Source organism: Harpegnathos saltator, unplaced genomic scaffold, assembly GCF_003227715.2.
Source record: "Harpegnathos saltator strain DR-91 unplaced genomic scaffold, Hsal_v8.6 scaffold45, whole genome shotgun sequence".
In the NCBI taxonomy this organism is placed as follows: domain Eukaryota; kingdom Metazoa; phylum Arthropoda; class Insecta; order Hymenoptera; family Formicidae; genus Harpegnathos; species Harpegnathos saltator.
In genome coordinates, this window is record NW_020230261.1 from 1,292,408 (window position 1) to 1,320,140 (window position 27,733).

Consider the following 27,733-nt stretch of genomic DNA (forward strand, 5'->3'; position numbering starts at 1 on the left):
GACCGACCTACCGGCGCATGCTGAAACTTTAAATCTTTCTCCCCTTCCTTCTTTCTCGTTTTCCTCTTTTCGCTCTTCTTTGTCGACGCGCGGCGGCGACGGCGAGCCGATACGCATTCGAGTCGCGGACGAAAGAGAGAGAGAGAGAGAGAGAGAGAGAGAGAGAGAGGAGAGAGAGAGAGAGAGAGAGAGAGAGAGAGAGAGAGAGAGCGAGACAGAGTGAGAGGGCGAGAAGGGGTCGCGCGCGCGGGTGATTCATACTTTCGTGCGGCGAGTGTGTAATGACAGTCCGTGTGGCAAATTACCGGGGCCCCGGCGCTCGTTCCAATGATTTATCAAGCATCTCGCAACCACCCGTGCGCGCCGCGACCGTTGCGAAGTATGATTAGTACGCGCGTAATAACAGCCGAATTAATCGCTGCCGAGCGCGCGATCTTGAACGAGAGCCGAGTCTCCCGCTTTGTCGTCGCTCTTTGTCGCCGTCGTCATCGTCGCGCTCATTGACCGATTTCCGTGGGAGACTCGACCGAGCGCCGCGCCGCCTCGAATCGACACACTCTGTCAGGAAATCTCTGCTCCCGATAATCCCATCCGACGCGAACCGCCAGAGAAAGAGACAGGACGGGCAGGCAGGCAGGCAGGCAGGCAGGGAGAGAAAGAGGGTTCCGCACGGCCGGCGCTTTCGCTCTCGATCCTCTCTCGCCTCTCCGTTTCTATTTTCTCGAGCAACGACGAACGACTCGCTCGAGTGCGCGACCGCTGTCTACCTTCATCCGCGCGCATCCTCGTCGCCGCGGCTCGCCTCCTACGATCCTTGCGAATCCCTCTCTGGCGCGCAGGCTTTCCTTTCCGCGTTTTACTTTTAAAGCGACCAGGCAATCACCGAATGAGGCCGGCCTCGCTGATCACGACCGCCCCGCGAATGCTTTGGATTCATAAAAGCCGCGTGCGTGCAAAAACGTCTTTTGAAGTTTCTTCGCCGCAAAGGCGCCCGAGAGAGAGAGAGAGAGAGAGAGAGAGAGAGAGAGAGAGAGAGACAGAGAAAGAGGGAGCAAGAGAGACAGATAGGAAGAGGGAGAGAGAGAGAGAGAGAGAGAGAGAGAGAGAGAGCAAGAGAGAGAGAGAGAGAGAGAGAGAGAGAGAGAGGAGCCATCCGCTGATTTAATGGCTGCACCTCCGGTCGCGGTTTAAACGCCACATCAAACCACTCCGTCCCCTCGCCCCCTAAGCTCTCCTTCCCCGCTGTCTACCAGCCCCTTCACCTTTGCCTTCCTACTACTCACTCTCTGTCTCCCGGTCTTCTCTCTTCGCCAACTTCGATCCGAGTTCATCCCATAAATGACCTCTATGCGCTATCGCACCGCTATCGGCCTTCGATGTAAGGGCTCATGTTCCCCTTCTCGTCTCCCGCCCTCTCGCGAAAACCACGTCAAAGTTTTAAGTGAGCCGCGCGACCGAGATATCTTTGCGCATGCCGCCACCGCGGTGAACATCGCTCTCCTTCTCTCTCTCTCTCTCTCTCTCTCTCTCTCTCTCTCTTCCCCCTGTGGTTGCCCGTGCGCGTCGCGCGCGCATTGTTATCTCCATTAGTCGAATAGTGAGTTACAGAGTCGTAAATTCTTTTATCAAAACTCTCGCTACATCTCCGTCTCCTGCGTTCCAGGCTGGAGGACAAAGTCTCGATTGTCACTCCGAGGGGTATGGGCGTCGTCTAGTCGATTTATTTGACCTCGAGCGCGAATTGGAGGCGTCGAGCTCGCGGGCTCGCTTTTCCGTAATAATTTGGGATAAATCTTGGCGCGCTTTTGCGGCCGTTGTCAATGTTGTCTTATGTACTCAACGGGGAATTTTATGTTTCCGAGGGCGATCCCTTAGGATCCCGTATGTGCCTTTAGGACGCCAATTATTACGACGGTATAAACGTGGGTGATAAAAATAGCGCGCACGCGAGGAGCGAACTGTAGCGCGATGCTACAAATGAGTATAGATGTCGATATGATAAATCGCACGCCCTCGATTAATCCCGAAATAAATTCTCGTTAGGGAGAGAAGCGAGCACGATCAATAACGCGCCGAGATATTCGCCTTATTAATCGAATTCGATAGTGCCGCGTCGAATGGGTGGGAAATGAAACCAAAAAAAAAGAGAATGAAAAATGCCAGACACACACCCACACACACACACACACACACACACGCACGCACAGAAAGTAACAATTTAGCATTTAATAACTACATTTGCTTTCGTCTATCGTGCAAATGAAAGAGCAAATAATTTCAGTGTGAAAGCGATTGGACAAAAGCGTCCGAAATTGCATTTGACAACGCAATCGTGGATTCGCCTGATTTTTAGCAAATTTATATTTTCCGCCGCGGCGCGAGCGCGCCGCGGCCATTTCGTTAATTAAATTCGCGTTTCGTAGAAAACGTGCACACGTGCCTCATTATTTCGTGTGACAGCCGCCGGTGGGTGCACAATTATCGAGTGACGTACGCGTGTGCGGGCGCGGGCGTCGTGTGCCTGCAGCAAGTGCGTGCGAAGACACGCACACGTCCGCGGGATGCGGGCGGCGCGCATAAAACGCGCGAGCTTTTCACCGCGCGAGTTACCACATTCATTTGGAATAATTCTCTTCGATCTCTCCGCTCTCCTTCTCTCCTTCCGCCCTGCTCCCCTTCCGCTCTCGCGGGGTTATCTAAGCTCGGCTGGCGTTCGTACGGCGACGATACCACGAATACGGAAATGTGTGTTATCGCGGTCGGCCTGTGAACACAGAACGGCAATTACAATTAAGTCCGGACCGGTGATAAGCGCCTTCCGTGAATGCGTGACGTTCGCCGACATTTTTTTCCCGTGCGCACGGACGGATCTGCACGTCTCGTGGCACGAAGAAGACATCGAGTATATTTCCCTTTCTACGCGAATTCGTGCGATGTCGGAGCGACAGGGGAGCGGGGGGGGGGACGCGCGATTCGCACGGACGAACGCGGGACGAGGCAGATGAGCAGATAGGTCGCCGCCTAATTAGTAAAGTAGAGCTATTAATATCGGCTCGTTATTTGATCTATCACGCGATTGAGGGCCGGCGCCATTTTACGCCGGCGGCGTCACGAGTGAAAATTACAGTCGAAAAAAGAAAATAAATGCCGGGCTGACTGGCGTTATAACAGACGTTTTACCCGAGCATCTCCATTGTTCGGTGTAAATCGAGCCCGCTATCAGGCGGCCGACCGCGGTGCCGCCTGATAAAATCGCCGCTCGGTAATTTTTCATCAAACAATGGACACCTCTCCCTCTCCCTCCTCTCCCCTCTCTCGCTCTCGCTCTCGCTCTCGCTCTCGGCTCAAACATACGTCACCGGCCTCAACCAAGTGAAAACATAATTTATCGGCGATTGTGTATAACTCATGAATTTATTCAACGTGGCCGCGCGCGAGCGACGTTTCGGTAGGTAGGTTAGCAATTCCGATAAAACGTCCACCGTATCTCATTGTGATCGAATTATCTTCTCGGCATTGAAGCGCGGTGATATATCAAGCCGCGCAAACGAACTCACTCGCGCGACACCGCCGCCGCTGCGAGCGCACGTGTGAGGCTTAAAAACCAGGGTCCGAGGATTTCCCGCGCGCGTACACCTGGCGTCATCGACGCCGACCGCACTCTCGGTGGGGAATCTCGATAGCGCGTGTTATCGATCAGTGCGGATCGACGATTCGCCGACTCGCGTTCTCGTGAGAAGAGGGAACGAGCTGACGGAGAGAGTTTTCGGCCGCGTAAGCGTAGAGCGGAGGGGCGGAGGGAGGGGGGGGCGAAGTTAGCCGTTTTCGAATTCTACATTTCTGTTTGTTGCGCAACGCATTTGTGGCAGCGCGTTTGCGCCGTTTGTGCGTATGACGCCGCAAAAGCCGCGAGTCCGCAGCGGCTCAAAGCGCTGTTGAAGAAGACGAAAGAGAAATCACGAATGAAAGAGCGGTGGAACGAAAACGTGGCGTTCGAAAAACGCGCGCGGCTAACTTCACACAGGTCGAGAGAGTGGGCGTATCACGGATCGCGCGGCGCTTATGCGCTACGCTTGCGCCGTTACGTAAGAAGAAGCTCGCGCTCTCTCGACGGCTTTCAAACTCACCGTCTCCCTTCTCTCGCTGCCTCCCCTCCGCCCGCCCGACCGCCGCCGCCTGTCGGTCTTCCCAGCCGGATCGGGCGCTGCCCTCGTTGTTGTACTCGCGAGAAAGTTGAGATCCATTTGCACGGGTCAGGGGTCAAGGATGCGACGCGCGGCTTTATCTCTCTTCCTTTCTCTCGTCTCTCTCAGCCGAGGCTCAGCTGTCGTTGCGGAAAACAATACAAACAGATGTAGCAGCAGCAGCCCGTCGTAACTCTTCCGGCCGGCGGGCGTTTCGCGTCGACGTTGGACCAACAGGCCGATAAAGAGCCCCCCGCTAAAGTAGCCGCGACCGCCGGTTTTGTGCGCGAGCGCGACTTTGCGACCGCTTAGAAGCTAAATTTCGCCGCATGCGCGCCACCATGTGGTCATCGCGAGATGTTGGCCGACCACGTGCGTCCTGCGGTCAAAGGTTCCCCGTATCTTCTTCGTGCACTCTCTCTCTCTCTCTCTCTCTCTCTCTCTCTCTCTCTCTCTCTCTCTCTCTCTCGCGCACTCTCGCTCGGACTCGCTTTTCCCTCGCGCTCGTCTCTTCCCCCCCGGGTAACCCCCGCTCGTTCCAATCAAAGACATGCCAAAGATCTTAACAAAGGGTAAGCATAATTCACCGCGCGCATTGGTAGCCCGATCGTGGCTCAGCTCAGCTCTGCTCGACTCGGCTCGGCTCAGCTCGGCCGGCCGGTCAGGCTCGGTCCGATAGAGAGAGGAGAGTAAACGAGAGAAGGAGCGAGACGAAGAATCGTCCGAGAGAAGAGGAGAGAAAGATAGATGGATGGATAGAGAGAGAGAGAGAGAGAGAGAGAGAGAGAGAGAGATAGAGAGGCTCGTGTAGCGCGAGGGAGGAAAGAGGAGAAAGCAAAAGGAGGAGAGGAGGAGAGAGGACCGAGGAGGGCGAGATAACAAACCCGGAGAGCTCTCTCGCAGGTCTGCCAACTTCGTGAAATATGCCCCCATATATCAATGGCGCGCATATCAATTGCCACTACTGCCAACTGCCATGACTATAAAGCCAGCCAACTACGGCCGATGCCGGCGGACGTTGGCGGGATCGGACGAGGAAGAGAGAGAATGGAAACGAGCGGGTCCAGCCTCGCGCGCGCGGTCGCGTCGGTCTACCTGCGGGCCTCACGCCGGGCCCACGGGCCTGTTACCCGATCGGCCTTTATTAGCCATAAATTTGATATGATATGTGCGGAATATGATAATAGCTATCGAGCTGGCGAAATTGCCGAACGTCTCCTGCCGTGGAGTCGCCGCCGCCGCGCGTGCGCGCGCTCGCCCGTCCGTCGCGTTACACGGCTGTGTGCAACACACTTTATGTCGAAAGATGAGTCGCTGGCCGAATTTCTCACCCGGGAGAGTCACGCGTGATTAACCGGGCTGCCGATTAACGTGGCGTTGTCTAACGACAGATAATTACGATACCTTCGTGCCGAGCCTGTCGAGGTCATTCCCGTTGACCACCCCGAAACCGATCTCCGTCGATCGTCGAGCTTTTAGTCGACCGATACACCAACGTGATTTTCCGACACCCGTTAAGTAGCGTCTGAGCGACCGCGATTGTGTCGTTTCATTAGTTTCATTAGCGTGCGTTATTCGTCGGGTCGTTGTTACTTGGTCTGCGATTTATGCGACTTGATAGGAACATGACGCTACGTTAATTGTGGGAAATTATATCGGCTATCGGAGACACGCTCGCGCACAAGAGCGCAGCCGTTTTATCCGTTAGCTCGATTACGGTGAAGTGGAGAGAGAATAGATGTGTAACGTGACGTAAAGGCAGAAGCGCGCGATGTATATTCTAGTTCTCGGCCCATAACTTTTCAATTGCCGTGATACGTACAGCGCTGTCGGCTTTAATCAATAACGAGCGAATCCGAGGGGCAGGGGGGAGAGGGGGGATGGGAGGACTCTTGAAACAATAACTGGGTGCCAACCGCTGCTGACCGAGTACATTGTTAAGGTTATTAATATCTTCAGATAGGAGAGAAAGCCGAGTCGACCCCGGTATATCGACACTCGCTCGAAGATGCTCGCGACAGTTCTTTATCGACGTTTACGGCGCCGTCAGAATGAAGAGCCTTCGCCTTCGTTGTCGAGTGCCTGGCACTTTTTCCCCACTTTCGAATGATAATTACGGGCTCGAGTCGCGTTCATTCTCATTCGGCCGGACGTCGAGAAAGGGACTGCGGCTCTCAATACGGCGAGCTGCAATCGACGGTTAGTCAACTTTCGAGTACCCGTTTAATTAGCGTCAACAGAGTCGCCGCCGCGGTGGCGGGAAGGGCTCTCCGTCAGTTCTGGAATAAATTCGCGGCAGTTGGCGCGGAAAAAAGCCGAAGGGCCCAAGCAAACTGGAAACGCGGACGGGGATATGCGCGGCGTTGTGCGTCGACGCAGACGGTGTCTGCGCGTTTTCGTTCCTCTCCCTCCCTCCCTCTCTCTCTCTCTCTCTCTCTCTCTCATCTCGCGCACGAATCCATAAGCTGACGTCGACGAGATTGAAATTCCCCGAAAAAATTGGCCGCGCTCTCGCTCTCGCCGAGCAGGCGAAACGATTTGAATATCCCCCGGCGGTGCGCGCGCGCGCGCGCGAAGACAGATATCTCAGATAATTAAGATTACATTGGCATCGATCAATATTCTCGAGAGCGGCTTTCCGCCCGGCGATCTCGCTCTCCGCGGTATAGAACGATCTTATCGTCCGGCCGGCTTAAATATCGCGTACCCGCCGGCAGGTGCAATAACGCATAATTCCATCCGAGATCTTTCAGCATCGGGCCGACGTTTAGTCGCTCTCCCGATGGCTTACACACGATATATACGCCATTTCGCTGTCTCTCCGCGAGAGAGAGAGAGAGAGAGAGAGAGAGAGAGAGACCAGCTTCTAGACGCGATTCGAAGATAGTCGTGTCGTGCTCGAATCGGGCCCCACGGGTGCACGCGAGAGCGCATTCGCCTCCGCGCGCTCTAAGGCTCGTCGACCAAGAGAGACAGATAGGAGAGGGAGAGGGAGGGGAGGCAGGCAGGGAGGAGAAGGAGAGAGAGAGAGAGAGAGACAGAGAGAGCTAATGTTACTTTTTACTAAAGGCAGTTGGCAGCCAGTTTGCTTTGCTCGCCTGCCCTCGGCCTCGTCGGCCCTCCCGTTAGTGGGCGGAGGTTCGACTGTGCAAAATGACTTAATGAACGGTATCTTCCACTCCGGCTCCTCTAATCATTCCGGGCACTTACTTCTTGCCGTCAGCCATTTACTTTCGCAACTAGCGCTTCTTGTTCCACCCCGCTCCCGCCGTTCATCGGCCCCGCGCGCTACCCCTTTTTTCCCCGCTGTCCCGCTGTCATCGTTGTCGCCGCCGCCGCCGCCGCCGCCGTCGCTACTCACGAGCGAGATTCGATAATTACGAGAAAATCCAGCGGGAGGACACCTACGTGTGGGATCTCCACGTGCGCGCGCTCCGGATCGCGTGCAGCTGCCTTTTTTCAGCTCGCCCGCGCAGGCCGGCCGCGGAGGCTGCAAGGGTTGTAGGGGATCGATCTCGAGGGGGGCGACTGGACATCGCTGAGTGGCGATCGCGAGCGGTTTCCAAAGAGGATTTGCATATCCGCGTGCCGTGTTCGCAGTTTGTTTGCTTCTTTTCCTCTTTCTTGCGGAATAACGCCCGTTGCTGGGAAAGTCGTCGCTCTTTCGTCCGCGTTATTATTACCGTACCTCGCGGCGTAATCTCAGTCGAGTTCCACGTCTCGCGGCCCCAGAGACACACATTGGCGGATTTATTATTTAATTTATTAATTGGCGGCTTTGGCGCGCGTCGCGCGGCGAAGAGAGAGAGAGAGAATCGAAGACGTCCGGCTCGCTGAAACCCTCGGAGTGAAATTCCGTTCGGAAGGTGAAGCGATAACCGAGTCACTCGAATTGGAGTGACTTTTCACTTACACACAGAGGGGAGGGGGAATTCTCCGCAGGAAATCGTCGATCGAGATTGAACAGCGAATCCGACATAATCCGGGACAGATTCGCTTTAATCGATTAAAATATTCACACTCGTATGGATGAAGAATTTACGTGAAGATTTCGCTTCGGATATTCATTCCCGCTCTTCGAGCGACAGTGTGTCCATTATCGCGTCGACTGAGATTTCGCTCGGAGAAATTTAGAGAGCACCCTACCGCAAGTCGCAGGCTGAAGAAAAAGCACGACATTACGCCGCGGTAATTGGCAAACGGAGATATCGTTGTTGTAAATAATAAGCGAGAGAGCGTCGACTTGGCCCGATATATCATCCCGGAAAGAAGCCTCTAATTGCGGCTGTCTTCTAAACATTTTCGCCCCGACCCTTCCTCTCCCTCTCTCACTCTGTCTCCCCTCTTTCTTCTCCGTTTCTTACTCTCTCACCTATGCAAAAACTGATTGGGCCACGAGCTTCGTCTTCGTTGTCGGTGTGGCTGCTCGCCTCGTTACTGCGAGGCAACGACTCGTAGCCAGGATACAGTTGCAAATTGAAACTCGGCCGAGAAGGCCCGGCGACTCGGCGACCCTTCCGACCACACGACGATGGTTCGGTGAGAGAGAGAGAGAGAGAGAGAAAGAGAGAGAAAAGAAGAAAAAAAAAAAAAAAAAAAAAAAAAAAAAAAAAAAGAGAGAGAAAGAGAGAGAAAAGAATGCGGAGGGACAATCGTCGGGCCCGGACAGACTCATAACTTATAAATTAGATTCATGTCGTCGACGGCACGGGGAAGCGCGGCCGCGCGTCGACGCGTCGACGTGTCGACGTGTAGCCCGAGGTCCGCGAGAGCGGCCTCGCAAATATATATTATGACGCCGCGGTCAGCATTCTTCGCGAAACGCAATAACACCTCTTCGTTCGTTCGCTCGCGCGCGTAGTCTTCTTCTTTCTCTCCCTCTCTCTCTCTCTCTCTCTCTCTCTCTCTCTCTCTCTCGCCTTCGGTCCGGCTCCTTCGTCCTCCGTCTTCGCGAGCAAACGCACGCGCGTGCTGCTTTCACACGCACACCTGCGCATCCGTTCCGTGCTCCGTGTTCGCGCTGGACCCTCAGCAGCCACGTATATATATAGTAGCTGTAAACGCGGCGCAGGGAGGGAGGGAGGGAGGAAGGGAGGGAGGGTATTAATATTGCATTCGGGACCATCTGGCGACACGGGCGGGTTATTAAAATGTAAACTTCATTATCATTCCCCGCTGTAATTACATTTTTTTCACCTTCACCCACCGCCCTTCCCTCCCGCGGCGCAGGCACAGGCGCGCGCGCGCGCGCGCGTTCCCCCGGTTGCATTAGCGGGAGATCTCATTTCGATGGCAAAAAAAGGAGCGAGCGAACGCGCGAGCGAGAATCCTCACGCCTCTCCTCCTCCGCCTCCTCTTCCTCTTCCTCTTCCTGCCCCGTTTCACTCCCGCCCCTCTTTTCCCTCCGTTTCTCTTCCGGCCGCGTTCCGCTCGAATCCGAATCTCCCTTCCCGATTTCGAGACCTTTTTCCGCGCTCGCGAGACTTTTTGCCTGGCTCCCGGCAAAATCGTGTCGTGCGCATCTTTACCTAAGCGCGAAAACGGATTTCTCCGGGAGTTTCCGGCCGGCACCCTGCCCGATTCCTCCTCCTGCACTTCGTTTTGGATCCGATGGAGTTTTCAAATTATTCCGCTGGCGTAATTCGCCGAATTCGTTCGTTCGTAGCGAACAGGCGTTGTCGAGGGAAAGAGAGAAAGAGGTTGAGAGGTTGCGCGATATCGCTGATTAAATTGCCGGCGCTGGAAATGCGCGTTCGAATTGCCGTTTTCTCACCTCTCTTTCTCTCTCTCTCTCTCTCTCTTGCACGCGCGCACGTTTTCCTTTCGATCTCGGTGGGAAAAGCCTGGAAATTTCACGTACACAGAGCAGTGCATCTCGGAGGGGGGAGTGTGCTCGATTGCAGTGAGCCGAATCAAACGTCGATTCTTCAAACCGACGTCTTAAAAGCGGGCTCAAGATTGTGGCATCTCGAAATCAACGAAAATTAGGTCTCGGGAATATACGGAGATGATCTAGGAAAGATATCGTCTTTCAGTCTCATACTCGCTTGCGGATTCTTTCGACATTCAGTCTTACGCTTGAAAGCAGGAGGTCTTCGATCTCGACAGCATCCCTCGGGGAAAAGTTGCCGCCGCGCGAGCGAATCTCGCCCCGTTAACGGACGAATTAACCGAAAGCTTAGGAGCGACACAAACAGAATGTGCAACGGTCGACGCAATCGAGCCGCCCGTGTCGTCATTCGAGTCCTCGTTGATATTCCCAATTTCCACCTCGGCGCAATCCTCGCCGTCGTCAATCGCTCGCGTCGACGCTGTCGACGCTCACACCTCGCCGGTCACGATCGGACGCGAACGACGGACGAGCGGGCGGATAATTATCGCAAATCGCCCGCGCGTCCTCGCGGTGCAATTCGTCGCGTTGTAATTCACCTGGGCCGCCGTAAGACACAACAATTACACCGCGGCCGGCAAATCACGAGAATAATCGCGTAATTGATAGCTCAGCCTCACCGCTTCGCAATGTCGTGCGCGAGAACGCTCGTCGCACCGCTCAAGAAGCTTCCTCTCTTCTTCCTCTTCCTCCTCCTCTTCCTTCTGCTCCTCCGCGCCGAGACGTTGGAGAGTATTCGGCAGGCTCGCAGGAAATCTGTATCGGTGCAAGGACGCGGAAACAAGGACGCGCTTTCGAGTCGGCCCGCGACTAACAATGGCCGATGTACGCCGCCGACTGCAACAATGCACCTCTGAGCCTCACCGGAGCCATTTTGGTTAATTAATTGTCCCGGCTCTCTCTCTCTCTCTCTCTCTCTCTCTCTCTCGCTTTATATGTCACTGGAGTGTGCGGACCGATGTCCATACTCGGTTTGGCTTCCCGCCTGAATTAATTAACGGCGATCGCGCGGCCTGCGCTGCGCAAAAAACAGCTGATTTTCGCGGTAGCTAAGTTTGCAGCGCAGGGAGTGAGGGGGCAGAGGGGAGAGGGGAAAGCGGGGAGGGGGGGTCAGGAGCTGGAGAGCGTAAGCAAAGAATTGCTAAATCGCGCGATAATGGCAGCCTTCTGCCCCGAGACGGGGAGAGAAATAACGCGGAGACTTTTTGCCGCGTAAAATCGGCACGAATCTGATTTCTCAGCCCGAGTCTGGAATTCGTCCAGTCAGGAAATCGGAGCTAATTAGACGCTCCGGGACAGAGATTCTCCTCTGTGCGAGTTATTACGAGCGGCCCGCGAAATTTCGGCGAAATTGCCGAAATCCGCACGATTCGGACGATTCAGAGCCGTTGTCCGGACGCCCGGGTTCTCAGACGGTGTAATATCGTGGCACGTTTGTCCGGACTTTATAAACAACGCTCGTCCACTCCTTCAAATTGCACAGCGCGAGCGAGCGAGCGAGCGAACGGGCGAGCGAGCGAGCGAGCAAGAATATGGAAACTCAGTTTCGAAACTGCCTCGGGGGTTAACTTCGGGCGGCGCGCTCTTATCCCGCGGAAACTCGGGGCGCAGTTAAAATCAAATTGCGTGAGGAATAGTACTGTTTACTGCATCGAGTGTACCGTAAACATTTCCCCGCGAATTACATCGGCAGACTCGGCGAGCGCGCGCGCGCATGGAGTGAGCGTCGACTCGCCGAAAAGACGCGTCGTGCTCGAACACTCGAATCGCACTTTCGTGATTCCTTCGGACTTCGGAGCATCCCCCTCCCACCCCCACCCCCACCCCCGTTGACTTTACTCTTTTTCACGGCCCTTATATGATACACTAAGTTGTTACGTTAAGATCCAATCATTGTAACCTCGCTGATGTCTTCCTTACTCAATCATCATCAGGACATTATAAAGTCTGACTTGATTAGAATTGACTTCCGTTGGTCCTATTAGGCCCTCGTCAATATCAGGCGTACCTGATGAACATTTCTAGTCGGGACATACGGACGATCGGAGAAACCGTACGAGGAGCATCGGCGTGGCGCGCGACCCGGACGTGGACGGCACGGGGACGGCGGACTTAACATTTCACTCGGCGCGTGATAAATCGCCGGTAATGGGAGCTGTGCGTAGAAACGGTAAGATACGCCGCGGACGAGCCGTGAAAACGAATAAAAGTTCATGAAACGCGATTGAATTTCCAGGAATTTCCAGGTTAAACCAGGTACGCACCGACACCTTCTGCCCCGCCCCGCCCCGCCGCGCCGCGCCGCGCCGGCCGCGTCCGCGAACCTTGGCTTGGCCGGCTCTCGCAATTGAGCGATAAATAATTCCGCGTTACGCGCGTTATAAATAATGGCGTGCGTGTGTGTATGTGTGTGTGTACTAACACGTCGGAATCCGGCCACCGGCGGAGGAACACGCGCGTGCCGATCTGAAAAATACAAAGTTCGGCGCCATTAATAATCTGAGGATCGAACGCATTGTGCAGCGTGGATTTATGACTTCTGCCGTTATAAATTTGCGCAATGACCAGAAAAAATGTACACCCCGCGCGGAATCGCTGCTCCGGCGAGCGTCAATCGATCGCCGTCGTCGTCGTCATTAGTAGTCGCTCATTTCGTCTCTCGCTCGAGACGTATCGCGCGCGACATTGTCCTTGCCCACTCATGATCTCCGGACGCGCGTCATCCTTTCGGAGTATCGCGCTCGTGAAACCGCTGTACGACACTGTAGAAACATTGTTAAGGCGGGCAAGAGTCCCGTCGGAGGACAAAAAAGGACGAAAAAAAAATACAGACACCCGTCCTTGAAATATTTCGAACCGCTCGAACTCCCACGAGTGCACTAGGAAAAAAAAATTTTAGTCTCTCTAACAAAACCGTTTAGTTGAGGCATTTTTTAATAGCAACCAAATATCTTGTTTTATATAACAAAACATTTAGTTGTCTCAACTAAATATATTTTTCTGCTTTGTTCTCTGGACCAAATGATTTTGTTCTTCTAGACTTCATATATAAAAATTAAGCATTTTAGTTAATTTATCCATAAAAATTACATAATGACGAAATATTATTTTACATAAACTAAAATAATGCCCAATGGATACTATTCCTGTGTCTTTCTGTGCACTAAAATTCAGATTTTATATATTAAGAAAAAATTATAGTATTTTTAACAAAATTCATATAGTTGAAGCTTTTTGGTTGCTATAACAAAAGTATTACGTTACACGAACAAACCGTAATCAAACAAGATATTTGTTTACAGGAACTAGACAGTTTTGTTGGGCATATTTTAACCAAATTATTTTGTTGTTACAACAAAATTTTGGTTCACGCAACAATACATTTTTCCTAGTGTGGGTGTCCCTCGAATCTCGCGAGCGGCAAAACCGCCGAGTCGCGAGCGAAGGCGAGGAAGCGATCGGCCGTGTCGTTATCGTCGCGCGATCGAATACGTCGATTCACCGTACGAGAGAAGCGAGAAGCTCGCTTCCCCGAACTTCTGTCGCGCGCTCTCGCTCTCGCTCTCGCTCTCGCGCGCTCTCGCTCTCGCTCTCGCTCTCGCGCGCCACGCGTGTGCGTATCGCCGTGAATGGCGGGGGACAACAATGAGCGCATTCATCGTTTGAAACGCGCAGAGTCAGCACTCACACGCCCCGGGAGCGCGCGCGCGTTCGCTGGCGGAGAGCGATTCCAACACGCGCGCTCTCGCTCGCGGGAGAGAGCTGCTGAAAATCGTCAACCGCCGCGGCCGGGCTGGCTCATTGAGCGCCTCAACGCGCCGACTCATCGGCCGTGTGCGATCCGTGTTCCGAGCGCGCGCGTTTAGTCCCGAGTAGGGATGGGCTTCGTCAAAAAAAGCATCGTCTTCGATTTAATCGATTATCAAAAAAATCGTTTTTGCATAATCGATATTTTCTTAAGAATATCGATAATAATCGATGTTTCCCTTTATTTATAATTTTAATAAAGTATTTATTTTTGAGTTTATTATTAATTAAGTTTATTTTCAATTAAGTTCATTATTAATTAAGTTTATTTTAAATTAATGTGAAGAGTTACATGCTGCAACAATAAATTAATATATTATTAAAACCTTAAAGATCCTTTCACAATGGCTGCAAGCATAAGCTTGTACAAGAATAAGGCTATAAGCGTAAGCTACAAGAAATAAACCAATTAAAGTCGGTTCTTCTTATAATAGTCGACTGTTGTGTTGCTTTATTTTTTACTGTTTACTGCTACAGCTTTATTTTCGCAGCTATTGCAGACGGGCCTTAATAGTAGTAAACAAATTCCCTAGTGATAAAAACTTAGTAACAAATCTAGTAATATAATCGACGAAAAAAATAATCGATCTAGGGTATAATCGGCCCCAAAAATATCGGTCTGCTGATCGATTTTTCAAGAAAATAAAAATCGATTGGCTTGTTTCATCGATCGATATTTGCCCATCACTAGTCCCGAGTCCCGAGTTTGACGCGAGTCTCAAGAGGGGCTCGGTTCGCCTTTCCTTCGCACGATTCCCAGCGCGCGGGGAATTGATCGCTTCGAGTCGATGCATTGAAATCGCTCAACTCTTATAATCTGAGAGTTATTAATCTCTTTTTTTTATTGGTTCCAGAGGGCACCTCTCTCTCTCTCTCTCTCTCCGAGGCTTGGTTCCGGAGAATCGCTGACTTCCGGGCTGATTCCGCACTTACCGGGGTAAGTCACGTTCAGCGATCCGTATAATCGATGAGCGTCTCGATTGCTTTTTAATCGCGAGACAATCATGACGCGACGCGCGCTTCCGCGGCGAAGCGGGCCACGACGAGGAGGGCGGCCAGGCGGCCGTTGGTGTGCGCGATTGAAACATTCGCGCGGAGACACGGAGACGCGCGAGCTGCAAATGAAGCGGATAAATATAACGTCGTAAGACGGATCTCGTTCGTGCGCGCGCCCCGTGTCGGCTGTCGCGCGCAAAACCATCACGTCCGATTTGCCGTTCGGTTGCCGCTCGCGCATACGCGATTTGTCGTGATTTAAATACGAATTAGAAGTCGGCGCGAATCAACGCGAGCGCGAGAACGACGCCGCGCGCATTTAAATTGAAATTTACGGCCGTCACGATGAAGCGAACGGACGCGCCCGCCCGCCCGCCCGCGCGCGCGAACAGCTCGCTGTAAATTACAACACGGCCAATAGCGAGCGGAAAGTATAATGTTTCTTCCTCTTTTTTTCTTCCCCCCCCCCTCCCTCCTTTTTTCCGTCCTCGTTCTATTAGCGGGTTGCGCGTTGCACCGTGCGAGCGCGTTCTCGTCTCTCGTGTGCAACGGAAATATAATAAATTACAGTATACAAATACGCGCAACGTTAAAAGCCATTTGTCAGATGTCCGCGCCGCGCCAATTACGGTGCCCGAGCATATTACGCTGTTTCGTTAATAATACACCGTCGGTTACGCACACGCGATCTGTATCGATGTAACCGTCGATTTTATCGCGACGATATAACGCCGTTTAATCATGCGACGTCCGCCTCTCGCCCCCCTCTCAACGGTCGTTCTCTTTTTCTCTCATCCTCTTGTTCTCCCACGTCTTTGCTTACTCTCTCTCTCTCTCTTTTTCTCTCTCTCTCTCTCTCTCTCTCTCTCTCTCTCTCTCTCTCTCTCTCTGTCTCTCTATCTTTCTTTCCTTCCCTCACACTGAAGACAATTTTCTTGGCTCGTTTGTACTTTACGGAGTCGCGCTGTTATCTGCAGAAGAGCGTCCAGTTCCTTTCCATCGTCCGTACGAACTGGTTTCATTGTCCGCGACAATAGTGCTCAGTGAGGCGTGCAGCTGCTATAAATACAAATGGGCTTACGCACTGCACGCAAGTGCAAAGCGATCGCGAGCGGTCTATCGAGCGCGTACGATCTGAATCCTAATTGCTGCTTGCGCAATAATTAACGGTGTCGGTAGTTGAGTAAAATCGCGCCGGAAATTTCCCGTGTGGCGTCTTGGCAGGACGATAGATCGTTGTGACAGGCGAGTGTATAGTTTACGTCTCTCCCTCTTTCTCTCCTCCCTCCTTCCCTCCCTCCCTCCCTCTCTCTCTCTCTTTCTCTCTCTCTCTCTCTCTCTCTCTCTCTCTCTCTCTCTCTCTCTCTCTATCTATCTATCTATCTATCTATCTATCTATCTATCTATCTATCTATCTATCTATCTATCTATCTATCTCTCTCTCTCTCTCTCTTAATATTACAACGAAATAATATACAAGTATATTTGGTTATCTTTTCCCTCTTTCTCGTCCCGACAGACCGGATTTATCTCGACGCGAATCTAGTTAATGCAGGATTTATGGCGCCCAAAAGCCGAAAATCCACTGAATCCAGCAACGCGATCTCTTTTATTTATTCAGCACTAGCTTTATTCAGAAATGACCTTTTATTCAATAGACCGGTGGTTTCTCTTTCATTTGAACATATATTATTACGCAGGACACCCGTTGTGCGATACACACACACACACACACACACACACACACACACACACACACACACACACACACACATACACACACACACGTACATACACACGTGTACGCGCGCGAGCGCAGCGCGAATAGCCTCGCACCATTTAGTAACGAAAAAGTTTTTTAATCAATTGAATAGCGATAGCCATTTTTCGTGAATATACGGGCCACGCTTTAGTCTGGAATTTTTATGCAGATATGCCCCGTTTTAATTAAATACTCGCGCGGGGAAAAAAGAAAACAAGAAAGCAGTCTCGCAAAGCTGCGAAACTTTGTCGCCTACGATTTTTCGCCGGCGGTTAATTGCGAGCGGCAAATTGTTGCAGCAAACAACTTGTGGCGTATGAATGCGATATAATGCCACTTAGAACGCTCCACAACCTGCGTTTACGACAAAATTTGTTTAATATTTATAATACATCGCACCACTGACGTGATTAACGTCGTTCACGCGTGTGAGTAAACCCGGCGATCACTCGCGCGTGTACGTTTAGACGCTCTCTAATGTTCATTTTCTACGTCATCACGCCGCGAACGCGGAATTACTCGGAATAAGCGGAATTAGTCGAAATAACTGGAATTATGTAACTTATTCAACTGCAGATAACGCTCGTGTGCGAATATGAAATAATTTAATGAAGATTACCGGGCCAAAGTGGGTCAAAATGGACAACAGCCAGCTCTTTCTTCTCTCATATAATCTCTTCGTTATGATTCGCTATTTGCGTTCGAAACTCGATAGGACTTCGAATATTCGATACAGGTGAGAAAAAAAGTCTCGCCGTCGCTGCATCCTGCGACCTGTACTCCAGGAGTCAACTCTTGGTCATCGTCGTCGTCATCGTCGTCGTCGTGGACATGCGCTCAACCTGCACAAAAAGATACGAGTCGATTGAAAGCTCAGCGCTAATGACGATTGATGGTCGTACGCGTTCGCAGATAATAATCGTCACACTCGATGTGTGTCGTGTGCGTATCCCGTTAATTTGACAATTTAGTAGATTGAAAACCACCTCAAAGGTGGTGCGATTTCCGACAGCCACCGAGCGGCTCGTCGCTGTTTGGAAACCGGCGGCGGTTCGTGATTAGCGGAAGATGACTTTAAGAAGCCTTCCCGAGCTGTCGATTGCTGTCTTGATTGCCAATTGGCTCATTTAGTCGATGAAACATTCGAAAATTCTCGAGCCCCGTACTGATGCTCCAAGTCGCGCGGAATTTGCAAAATTAATGTGCAGGCGAGATTTCGAGTCCAAGATCGTCATCGATGTTTTCCTGTCACACGCTTCAATTATCACGTCGCGTTATCGCGTCGCGTTATCCAACTTTCCTCTGTATGCAAAGGGTGTCCCAAAATTCACGCAAGATTCGAATTTTGCGCCATTTGTGCGGTAAAGTGTTGCCAACGAAAAAGAAAAGACAGCGTGACAGCTGACAGTTTAGGGTTTTTAAACTGACCGCGCACAGCGAAGAGAGTTCGTTGAAATGGATTATGGAACAACAACAAGTGGATGCTGATTTTTCGAACAAAATCATCTTCAGCGATGAGGCTCATTTTCATCTTGATGGTTTGGTTAATCGACAAAATTGTCGCACTTCAGGGGTTCAGAAAATCCACGAGTGATTGTTGAGAAACAAATGCATCCACAACGTGTCACTGTTTGGTGCGGATTTTGGGCTGGAGGCATCATCGGATCATTCTTCGGAAGAAAATGCGGCTGGTCAGGCAATAACAGTTAATGGTGCTCGCTATCGCGACATGATAAACCAGTTTTCTGTGCCTAAATTGCAAGATGTGGATGTGGACGACGTGTGGTTTCAACAAGACGGTGCCACATGCCATACAGCCCGAGAAACAATTCAATTACTGCATCAGTCATTTCCTGGTCGTGTAATTTCCCGTTTTGCTGATCAGATTTGGCCGTCCAGATCATGCGATTTAACGCCGTTGGACTTTTTTCTTTGGGGTTTTTTGAAGTCTAAGGTTCATGCCAACAAGCCCACGACCACCCACGCATGGGAGATTTCAACAAAAGAGTGCATATGTGCCAGCAAAGCCGTGGAGGCCATTTACCCGATATGCTATTCCATACATAACCCTATACTTTACGAATCAATAAAAAATTTACAATTTTTAATCATAAACCTGTGTTTTCTATCAAAATTACTTCTTGCGTGAATTTTGGGATACCCTTTATTACCGAAGCGAAGACAATACGCGACTGTCTCGCGTCACTCGAAACTCCACCATGCCCTTCATCGCCCTTCATCGGACCACGGTCTTATGGTCGAGATCTCCGACCGCGCTTTTAACTGACCGACAAAAAAGTAGCGGGTAGATGCGACAGAGGAAGAAGAAGAAGAAGAAGAAGAAGAAGAAGAGGAAGAGGCGAGGTCACCAATATGAAACCATCCAAAGCGCGCGTCGTTTAGCGGCGTCGTTACATTTTTCGCCGAGCCGTTAACCTTGAAGGTCAGAAGCTCCAGCTTTCAACCGCGATGGTAGGTGACTACGTACGTGTCTTATTTCGTTTTGTCACGGCACGGGATAATGGCGTATAGCCGTGGAGAGAATGGACGAGGCACATACGCGACGAACGAGGCTCAGCGGTTCTCAATCGGAGCCTCGGCGGAACTTTCAGTCTCACCGGCGGACCCGTCCGCCATAATATGTACCTTCGATTCGATCGGCTCCTCGTCCTTCGATCTTCTAATCTTATCTGTACAAACGGCTCTCCGTCTTCGACTTTGCGCCTCACACGGAGGCGCGAGGCGCGAGTCGCGCGCCGAGTATCTCCCGCGTCGTCGCGATTTCTCGGGATAAATGGGGCGCGAGGAAGAAAGGACGAAGCGTTCACACATCGACTGCATCACGCGATCGCGTACGGGGAACGTGATATCCTGCGACGCGCGGAAGATGCACCTGCGATCGAAGACGTATATATCAGACGGGATATAAAAATATATGCACACATATGCGTACGCGATGCAAACGACGCGCGCGCTTGAGAGCGAGAGGGGGGAGGGCCAATGCAAGGACTCGATGGAACCTGGAGAGCGCTCCGGTGCGAGACAGATTTCCATACGCTTCCGGCTTTCGCCGCGTGACGGCGAAGATTGACTTAATGGAAGCGGAATAACGCCATTCCGGCGCGGCGTAAAGTTCATTTCCGTGTATCGTTCGCGCTGAAAATTCGGTTCGTCGGAATCAAGCCGATCACAGCCCGTCGTGAAAGGTGCATGCGAACGCGAGGGTGTTCGTACGTCTGGCGATGGCGGGCGGGAGGGAGGAGGGGAAAGGGGAGGGAGCGATGGGCGCTGGGAACGAGCTGCTCGGAGATGCGAACGAAAAAGGGGGCTTATTTGCCGCGTACCGCGCGCTGCGACGCGGCCACCGTCACCCCCCCCCTCCTCCTCCTCTCGCCTCCGCCGCCGCGTCGATATTAAATCCCGCATGATTTACAAACGCGAAATTTCATTCACCGGCCGGCGACGATCGATTTCACTCGGCTACGGCGAGAGCGTCGCGTACTCACGTCGCTTGGCGATCAATTATTGACGCGTGTGCGCAACTTAAAATAGCAATCCGGAGCTCGGGAGCGCCGAGTCCGACATTTCAGGTACCGTTGCTGTAGCGGCGCATCAGCTGACGGAAACAATGAAATCTTAATCGATCGGGCGATATTTACGGCCCGGAAGGACGTTAATTTTGCATCCAACGCGACATGGCGCCGCGAGAGCCCGCGAGAATATTTCCATAATGATCGCTGGAGCAATGGAGACGGGATGTTAGTGGTGGCGGCGGCGGCCAGGGGAACGAATTAAAATTGAATGAAGGGAATATAATATTAATTAATTACAGAGAGAGAGAGAGAGAGAGAGAGAGAGAGAGAGAAAGGGAGAGAGAGAGGGAGGGAGAAGGGAGGTGCAGCGCGCGCCGCGAAAGTCGGTGCGCGCCGGAGAAGCATCATAAATACGGTTTCACTCTATTAATTACGCTTTGCACTTTTAATTAAATTCGCGTATTGCAGATGGGAGAAGGAGACACGGCATAAATTAGCGCAGCCGGTGCTCCTCCCGGCGTGCGCCAATGGAGATGCGCTAAGGGACGCGAAAATACGCGGTCGAGTCGACCGCTCGCGTTTCACGGCTAGATAGATAGACGCGTTTATTATCGCTCCCTGGGGCTTCGCCCTCCGAGAGCGAGTCGCGAGAAGAAATTAGACGCAGATGTTTTAAACAGTGATTTCAGAAGAGACCCGCATAGTCTGTTCGTCCGTGGCGCCTCGCTAGTAACCCTTTTGATTTCGAAGAGCCAACTTCCTTGAGCCGAACAAACATCCTCCTCGTACACAAATCCGTGTTCTTGATTACGCTGATGTGTACCAGTTCGTCCCGCAGCGCACTCGCAGCATTACAATTGTCAGCCATTATCATCGACGAATATACCAAGTTTTCCAAAAGTAACGGACCCCCCGCCCCCTATCTCAGAATCTATGAATTATAGAGGAAAATGACCCGAACAAAGGTTTTAGGATTCGTAAGGTTCTGTTTTTCTGTGACCTCAAATTTGACCTTGACCTCGATCTTGAAGGTCATTTGAAGGTCAACTTACGTTTTTTAAATGAGAACCTCTGTTTTTTTATTACGCTGTTTTTTTTCTACCAATTAATTTGAACAACTGTTGTCCAAGACATTTTTTTATTTGCCTAATATTTTTTGAGATATTTGAGGAAAACTTGACAGCGTTTTTAATATTTAACTTACGATATCTCGCTATTTGTCGGAAGAAAAAAGGGTACTAGACTTTCTTGCTTTATTTAGTCTCAAGAATACATTGTTGCAATAGTGTCCTGATTTTTATTAATTTGATGATTTTGGAATTTCCAAAAATCAATAAGTTAACAAAAGTCAGGGCGCTATTGTAACAATATATTCTTGAGACTAAATACAAGCAAGAAAGTCTAGCACCACTTTTTCTTCCGACAAATAATTAGCGAGATATCGTAAGTTAAATATATTGAGAAAGTTATCAAGTTTTCCTCAAATATCTGAAAAAATATTAGGCGAATAAAAAGGAGTTTTAGACAACAGTTGTTCAAATCAATTGGAATTTAATTAAAAGAAAAAAACAGCGTAATAAAAAAAAATAGGAGTTCCCATTTAAAAAACGCAAGTTGACCTTCAAATGACCTTCAAGGTCGAAGTCAAGGTCAAATTTGAGGTCACAAAAAAACGGAGCCTTTTATGAGCCCTGAAACTTTTGTTCGGGTCATTTTTCCCTATAATGTATAGATTCTGAGATAAGGGAGCGGGGATCCGTTACTTTTGGAAAACTTGTATATATCTTTGCGAGAGGCGAGAACCGCTGACAAAGTGAAACAGCGCGATAGCGCAGCCGTCAAAGCGGCCTCGCTTCAAGGAAGAGCCGCCACGGAGAGCGTGAAAACGTGCGCGCGGTGGGGCGGGAGGGCATTCGTTAAAATCTAACGCGTCGTCGATTAATGCTCGCGGTATCGAGTTTAATTCGCGGGGCTCGCAAAATATTAGCGCAACAGGTATGTATCGGCCGGAGTACGTACGGACGAACAGACGGACGGACGCGAGAGTGTGCGCGGTCGATTATCGTTTCACAGGCGAGCGCGTGCCTCTCTCACTCTCTCTCTCTCTCTCTCTCTCTCTCTCTCTCTCTCCCTTCGCTTCGATCGTTACACCGTTGTTCCGTCTGACCAGGTGGGATTATTTTGTTTCCGAGTGCGTTCTCAGGCGTCGCCGCCGCCGCCGCCGCCGCCGCCACTCGTCCTTGTCGCTATAACTCGTGCCGTCGCCGCGGCCGTGATTATCGGGCTCGCATATTTTATGGAAGCGTTAACACTCGTCTCGGAACGAGGTGCCGTAATTGGACGCTGTTATTCGCCGTGGTGTTGCGCACGCACACGTTGTAAATTGCTGGCGACAGGATGCGAGCGACAGTGCGGCCGCGACGAGATAGATAGATATTCCCGGCCGGGCCGGCCGAGCGACAGCTGCGTCTCGGCCGTGCTTCAATACCGATCGCAAGAGTCGGCTTCAACTCTTTGACGTACGCCGCGGCCGCGGGGAACGGAGAAGGAGGGAGGGGGAGGGGAATTGCAAAGCGCGTGGCTCTCTTTCTCTCACGCGTCACTCGACCGAAAACTCGGTCATCGTCTCGCTCTTCGTCCCCGGTGCCTCAACACGTGACCGTTCGGAAAGCGAGCGTCTTGCAAACACTGCGACGGCAATTTGCACACTTAGCGAGCTTTGTTTTCTAATCGCCTCCTGCGCCGGCAAGCTTGTTTTCGTGAAAGCGTGACGCTTGAGAGATGAAGCCCATCTGCCGCGTCTCGGTGTGAATTCGCCGATCAGCTCGGCCCCTCGACTCGGCGTTAAACGGCGATTTCTCGCGGCTGGCGTCGCGACGTTGCGAGCAGCACCGAGTGAAGTAAGCTACGGTCGGTGGGAAGGGTGTTTAAAAAGAATTATCCCTCCTCTCGGACACCGCAGACGTCGCTCGCCGTGACGTTCCCGAGGCGTTTCCCACGTATTAAGAATGCGCTCCGGAGCGGGCTGACGTTTCTTGCACGCGCGCGCGCGCGCACCGCTCGCCGCCGCTTAATACAATACATTTCGTGTATCGCCAGTGTATACATCGGCCGCGCCTCGCCCCTCGAATTTATGTAACGCATCTACGCTCGCGTGGCGTGAGTTATTGTCGCGAGATAAAAGGGAGAAAGAGGTGCGACGGTGACAAAGGGAAGCCCAGTTGAATTTCGAAGGGCGCGCGCACCGTCTCGGAAACACCTTCGCGCGCGGGACATTTTTATGCCGCGGCAGTAAAGATAAGTCGAGAGAGAGAGAGAGAGAGAGAGAGAGAGAGAGAGAGAGAGAGCGAGAGAGGGAGGGAGCGGAGGGACTTCTAGATGATGTACGCCGGGGAGATGCAACGAGAATTAAGATTTACAACGTCGTATAACCATTGTGGCCCGGGCGTTGCGCGCGTAGCGCTCAAATATGTAACTAGGGTCAGGCAGGAGGGAGGGAGGGAGGGCGCCTTTCCGACTTCGACAAAATGCAATATACTTTGTTGGGCCCTTATAACGCGGTTATAAATATTTATCGACGACGGAGGAGAGCGCTGCACGCATGCGGCAGCTCCGGCGCGCCGGTTCCGAGCGCTTTTATTTACTCTGCGGCGACGTGTATCGTATCGCGAGAGAGAGAGAGAGAGAGAGAGAGAGAGAGAGAGAGAGAGAGAGAGAGAGAGAGCTCGTCTCGATTTACGGCTGGCCGCCGTAAATAAGCCGCCCTCGCGCGCTCGCCTGTTCGCTTTAATTCTGGGCAAATTCCCGTGTAACAAGGTAGTCCGCCGAATTGGCCGAGTCTCTCTGGCCCCTCCGCTGCTTCTGCCGCTCCCTCCCTCCTCCCTGCCGGGAGCCTGCGCGAGGCCACGTCGAACGTATCGCCGTTTTGAGATATCGTGTCCGCAAAATCGTATTTATCGCGGCGACGCACCGGCCGGATTTCGGGAATCGGCCGGGCTCTGCGATTCTCCGGGGCGACGCGCACTGCATCCCGGCTGCACGGGACGTCTCCCGACGACCCTCACGCCCTCATTCGCCAGGGTGTCGTTACGATGTACGAAACGAGTCACGGCGCGGCCCCTTTAAAAATCGGACCTCCCCGCGGAGGCATCGATGCCGCCGCGAGGTCGGAGAAAGAAATAATTTTCCCAGCTCGCGTGTGTGCGGTGGGCAGGCATGTGCATGCAGGCAGGCAGGCAGGCAGGCCCGACGTCGTAACGTTCGGTAGGCCCTTAAAACAGCGCTTATTGATTTATTTTACGAGGATCGTAAACTCGATCGGTCCTCCCCGCTCCATTCGTCATCGCGCGATCGTGCGCCGGCGAAGAAAGAAGAAGGCAAAAAGGGGCGAAAAAAAGGTGACGGACATAGTAGCAGAGAAGCAGCGAAGGGCCTCAGGGGCAGGAGGGGGGCGAAAGGAGGGTGGTTAGTAGACGGGCGGGCGTCGAACGGATGGCAGCAGGGGAGGGGGCAGCAACTCTCGTTCGAAGAGTGCGCGACGCGAGTTCGGGAGATATATCGTCGCGCGTGTATTTACGAGGAGCCGGCGGATATAAATCACAGATTCGTCTGCTTACGCTTACGAGTGTGTTCCTCGCCCGCAACCTGGCCCGGCTCGGGACGCCGAACGAACCAACATACGCATGGACGCGCACCAGAGAGAGAGAGAGAGAGAACGCGTAAAGTGCGTACGCGCACGTCGGCGCGAAACTCGCTCGCCCGCTCGCCTACATATCCGCCCGCAGCCGCGCGCCGTTAACGGCGCCGACGTCGGCGTAATGGTTTTTCGATAATTGTGTAACTGTTTCACATCGCTGTCCGGTGAAACACGGCGGCCGTAAACGTTTTAGAGCCTTTAACGAGCACCGCCGGCGGGAAGTTGCAGGCCGAGCCGAGCCGAGCCAAGCGCGCGCGCGAGCAAGCGAGCGAGAGAGTTCGCCTCTTTATTTTCGCCCGCCGCGCGGATTTCTCCGGCGCGACGTGTCGCGACGCACGAGCAAGAGAGAGAGAGAGAGAGAGAGAGAGAGAGAGCAGCGATAGGCGCGCGAGAGAGATAACGAGAGAGGGTGACGCATCGCGCGAGATTAAGCGATCGGCCTTGAATGGCGGGAGGGGGGGGGGGAGGCGTCCCGGCAGCTGGCTTGCCGCGGTATCAGACGCGTCGTTTCCGCGATATTACGACGCGAGAATTTCGACGCCCGTCTACGAGCGGGCGCGGCGCGCTAAACGCTAAAGTTTACACGAGTTACGAATCTGTGTGATTCGCGTGATCGATTTACACACGCCGCTCGCGCACCTGCACACCCGCGCCATCGCGAGCCTCATTCGCGGGCGCGAATCAACCCCGCCGGTGTGCCATTTATCCGATACCCGGGTAATTAACGGGCTGTGCAAATTCGCCCGCGTTTATGCCCGCCGCGCCCCCCTTTGCTCTCCTTCTCCCTTCTCCGGCGAGAAATCGCGATCCGACGCCGCTCGGCAGCATTCCCCGCAATTAATTTAACGAATAATCCGAATTAATCTGTCCGGGAACGCGCGCGCGCGCGAGCGAGACGGCTAACGGGTGTCGCTTCTCCATTTTTACCCGCGCGGAGCTAAATAAATACGCAGAATAACTCGTTTCGCTGTCGCGCGGCGGTCAACGCGACACAATCGCGATAGAATCGCGAACGAGCCCGAGTGATTTTCGTCGAGCGAGCGCCGGACGAAAATCTCGCCGGGTAAGCGACAACCTTCTGCTAAGCTGCCCCCCTCTCGATATATGGTCGGTATCGCGGTCGAGGTGCAATTTCCTTCAGCCTTAGCACGCGGACGGTGCCAACGAGCACCTGTAACGAAACGCCTCCACCGTGCGCGAACAGCGCTCCCTCAGGCGCCCTCATTCGTTCCCGTCGTAACGCGCGAAAATGAGGCGTCGCGCGTCCTAAGGCTCAGCCCTTTTTGCGTTTGGCGCTTACCCGGCGATCTCGCGGGCACCCGAGATCGCGCTCGGCGAGAACACGGACGCGCGTCGCGAGCACTCGACCTCTGCCAGTCGCGCAGAATTTTTTCAGGCTCGTCGTTGTACGAAATAATAAAACGGAGCCGGCTTGACTTGGCGCCCGGCTCGGCACCGCGCCGGCTCCGTCTCCGTCGTTTCGCGAACATTCCAATTCACTCGCTCGAGCGGAGAGAGGAACAGCCTGGAACACTCGGTTGCCAAGCCGGAGGGACGAATCGAGCGTTTCGCTGCGCCGCGAGCGCCTCGAAGATAAGATTGTGAGTCAGGCTTGCCTGTCTGTGTGTGGGTGATTGACCACGCTTGGCTCGCGCGACTTTTGCGAGACTTGTGTTGTTCCAACGCGAGCGGGTGATTAACCCGATCGCACGAGTCTCGGTTTCTCGCCGTGACCTCCGAGACGCACATGGAAGCACGTAAGCGAAGTACATTTGCGTGAAAGAATCATCGGAGCGAGCGGCAGTGTGCGCTGAGAGTCTTCTTTCTCCCCCTTCCCTCTCTCTCTCTCTCTCTCTCTCTCTTTCTTTGAAGATGACCGTCGAGAGATCAAAAGGCACGTCGTCGCTTGCGGTCGGAAGTACATGTTTTATCTCCACGTTGTACCATCTTAACTTCTCTCCACGTTCTCCTCGAGAAGGGGACGCGAACGCGCGCGCGACGGCACTTTACGACTCCCGCGGACTCCTCCGAGCGGTTCAAGGACTTCTCCGGCCGCTCGGAAGTGTCCTACATGCTGAGTCTGGTTTTTCCGAAAAGCCACTCGTCGTCAGATTCCGCGATTTCTCTCCTTCTCCCTCCCTGCCTTTCCCTCTTTCTCCCTCTCTCTCTCTCTCTCTCTCTCTCTCTCTCTCTCTCTCTCTTTCCACCCTCTTCAGCCTTTTGAAGAAGAAGTCGGCCGGCCATGGACATCGCGTCGACGCGGGTAAGCCGGAAAGTTATTGAATTCAGAGACACGGCTGCGCTGAGTTTTTCCCGCGTTTAACCCTTTCATCCTCCCGCCAGCCCTCGCCCATCTTATGGCTCTCGTCCTTTCGCTCGTTTGTCTTTACAAATATCACTCGCCCGTGTTACTTGCGTTAGCTGCACGGCCCGCGGCTGTGCGCTCTCCTCCCTCCGGCTGCTTCGGTCCCCGGGACTCGCAATCCCACGCGAATTCCGCACACGGATCAGCATTCCGCCGGCTGTGGCGTTCGCGGTTCGTGATGGGAATAAGAACCGACTCTCGGCACAGTTATCGTCGCGAACGGCTCTGCTTCGGTCTTGATTGATCGAGAATCAAACGGCCAATTTGCTACTTTCTGCCGCCTCGCCTCTCGCATTCTCGCGACGCGGCGGTCTCGTCAAGACGAGGGAGAGAGAGAGAGAGAGAGAGAGAGAGAGAGAGAGAGAGAGAGAGAGAGAGAGAGAGAGAGAGAGAGAGAGAGGAGAGAGAGAGAGAGAGAGAGAGAGAGAGAGAGAGAGAGAGAGAGAGAGATGACTAGTTTCGTCACGAAACGACGGCAAAGGAGAGCTCGAAGCGTTCGG

General features: G+C 52.7%; 1 long non-coding RNA gene across 1 annotated transcript in view; it reads left to right on the top strand.

The window, feature by feature from the left end:
• The window catches only part of LOC105186619 (uncharacterized), a 108,177-nt gene that overhangs the window by 64,885 nt on the left and 15,559 nt on the right, over positions 1-27,733 (top strand). The window contains exon 4 of the long non-coding RNA XR_850027.2: positions 14,736-14,818. This is a non-coding gene — a long non-coding RNA (uncharacterized LOC105186619). The remainder of the gene's footprint in view (positions 1-14,735; positions 14,819-27,733) is intronic.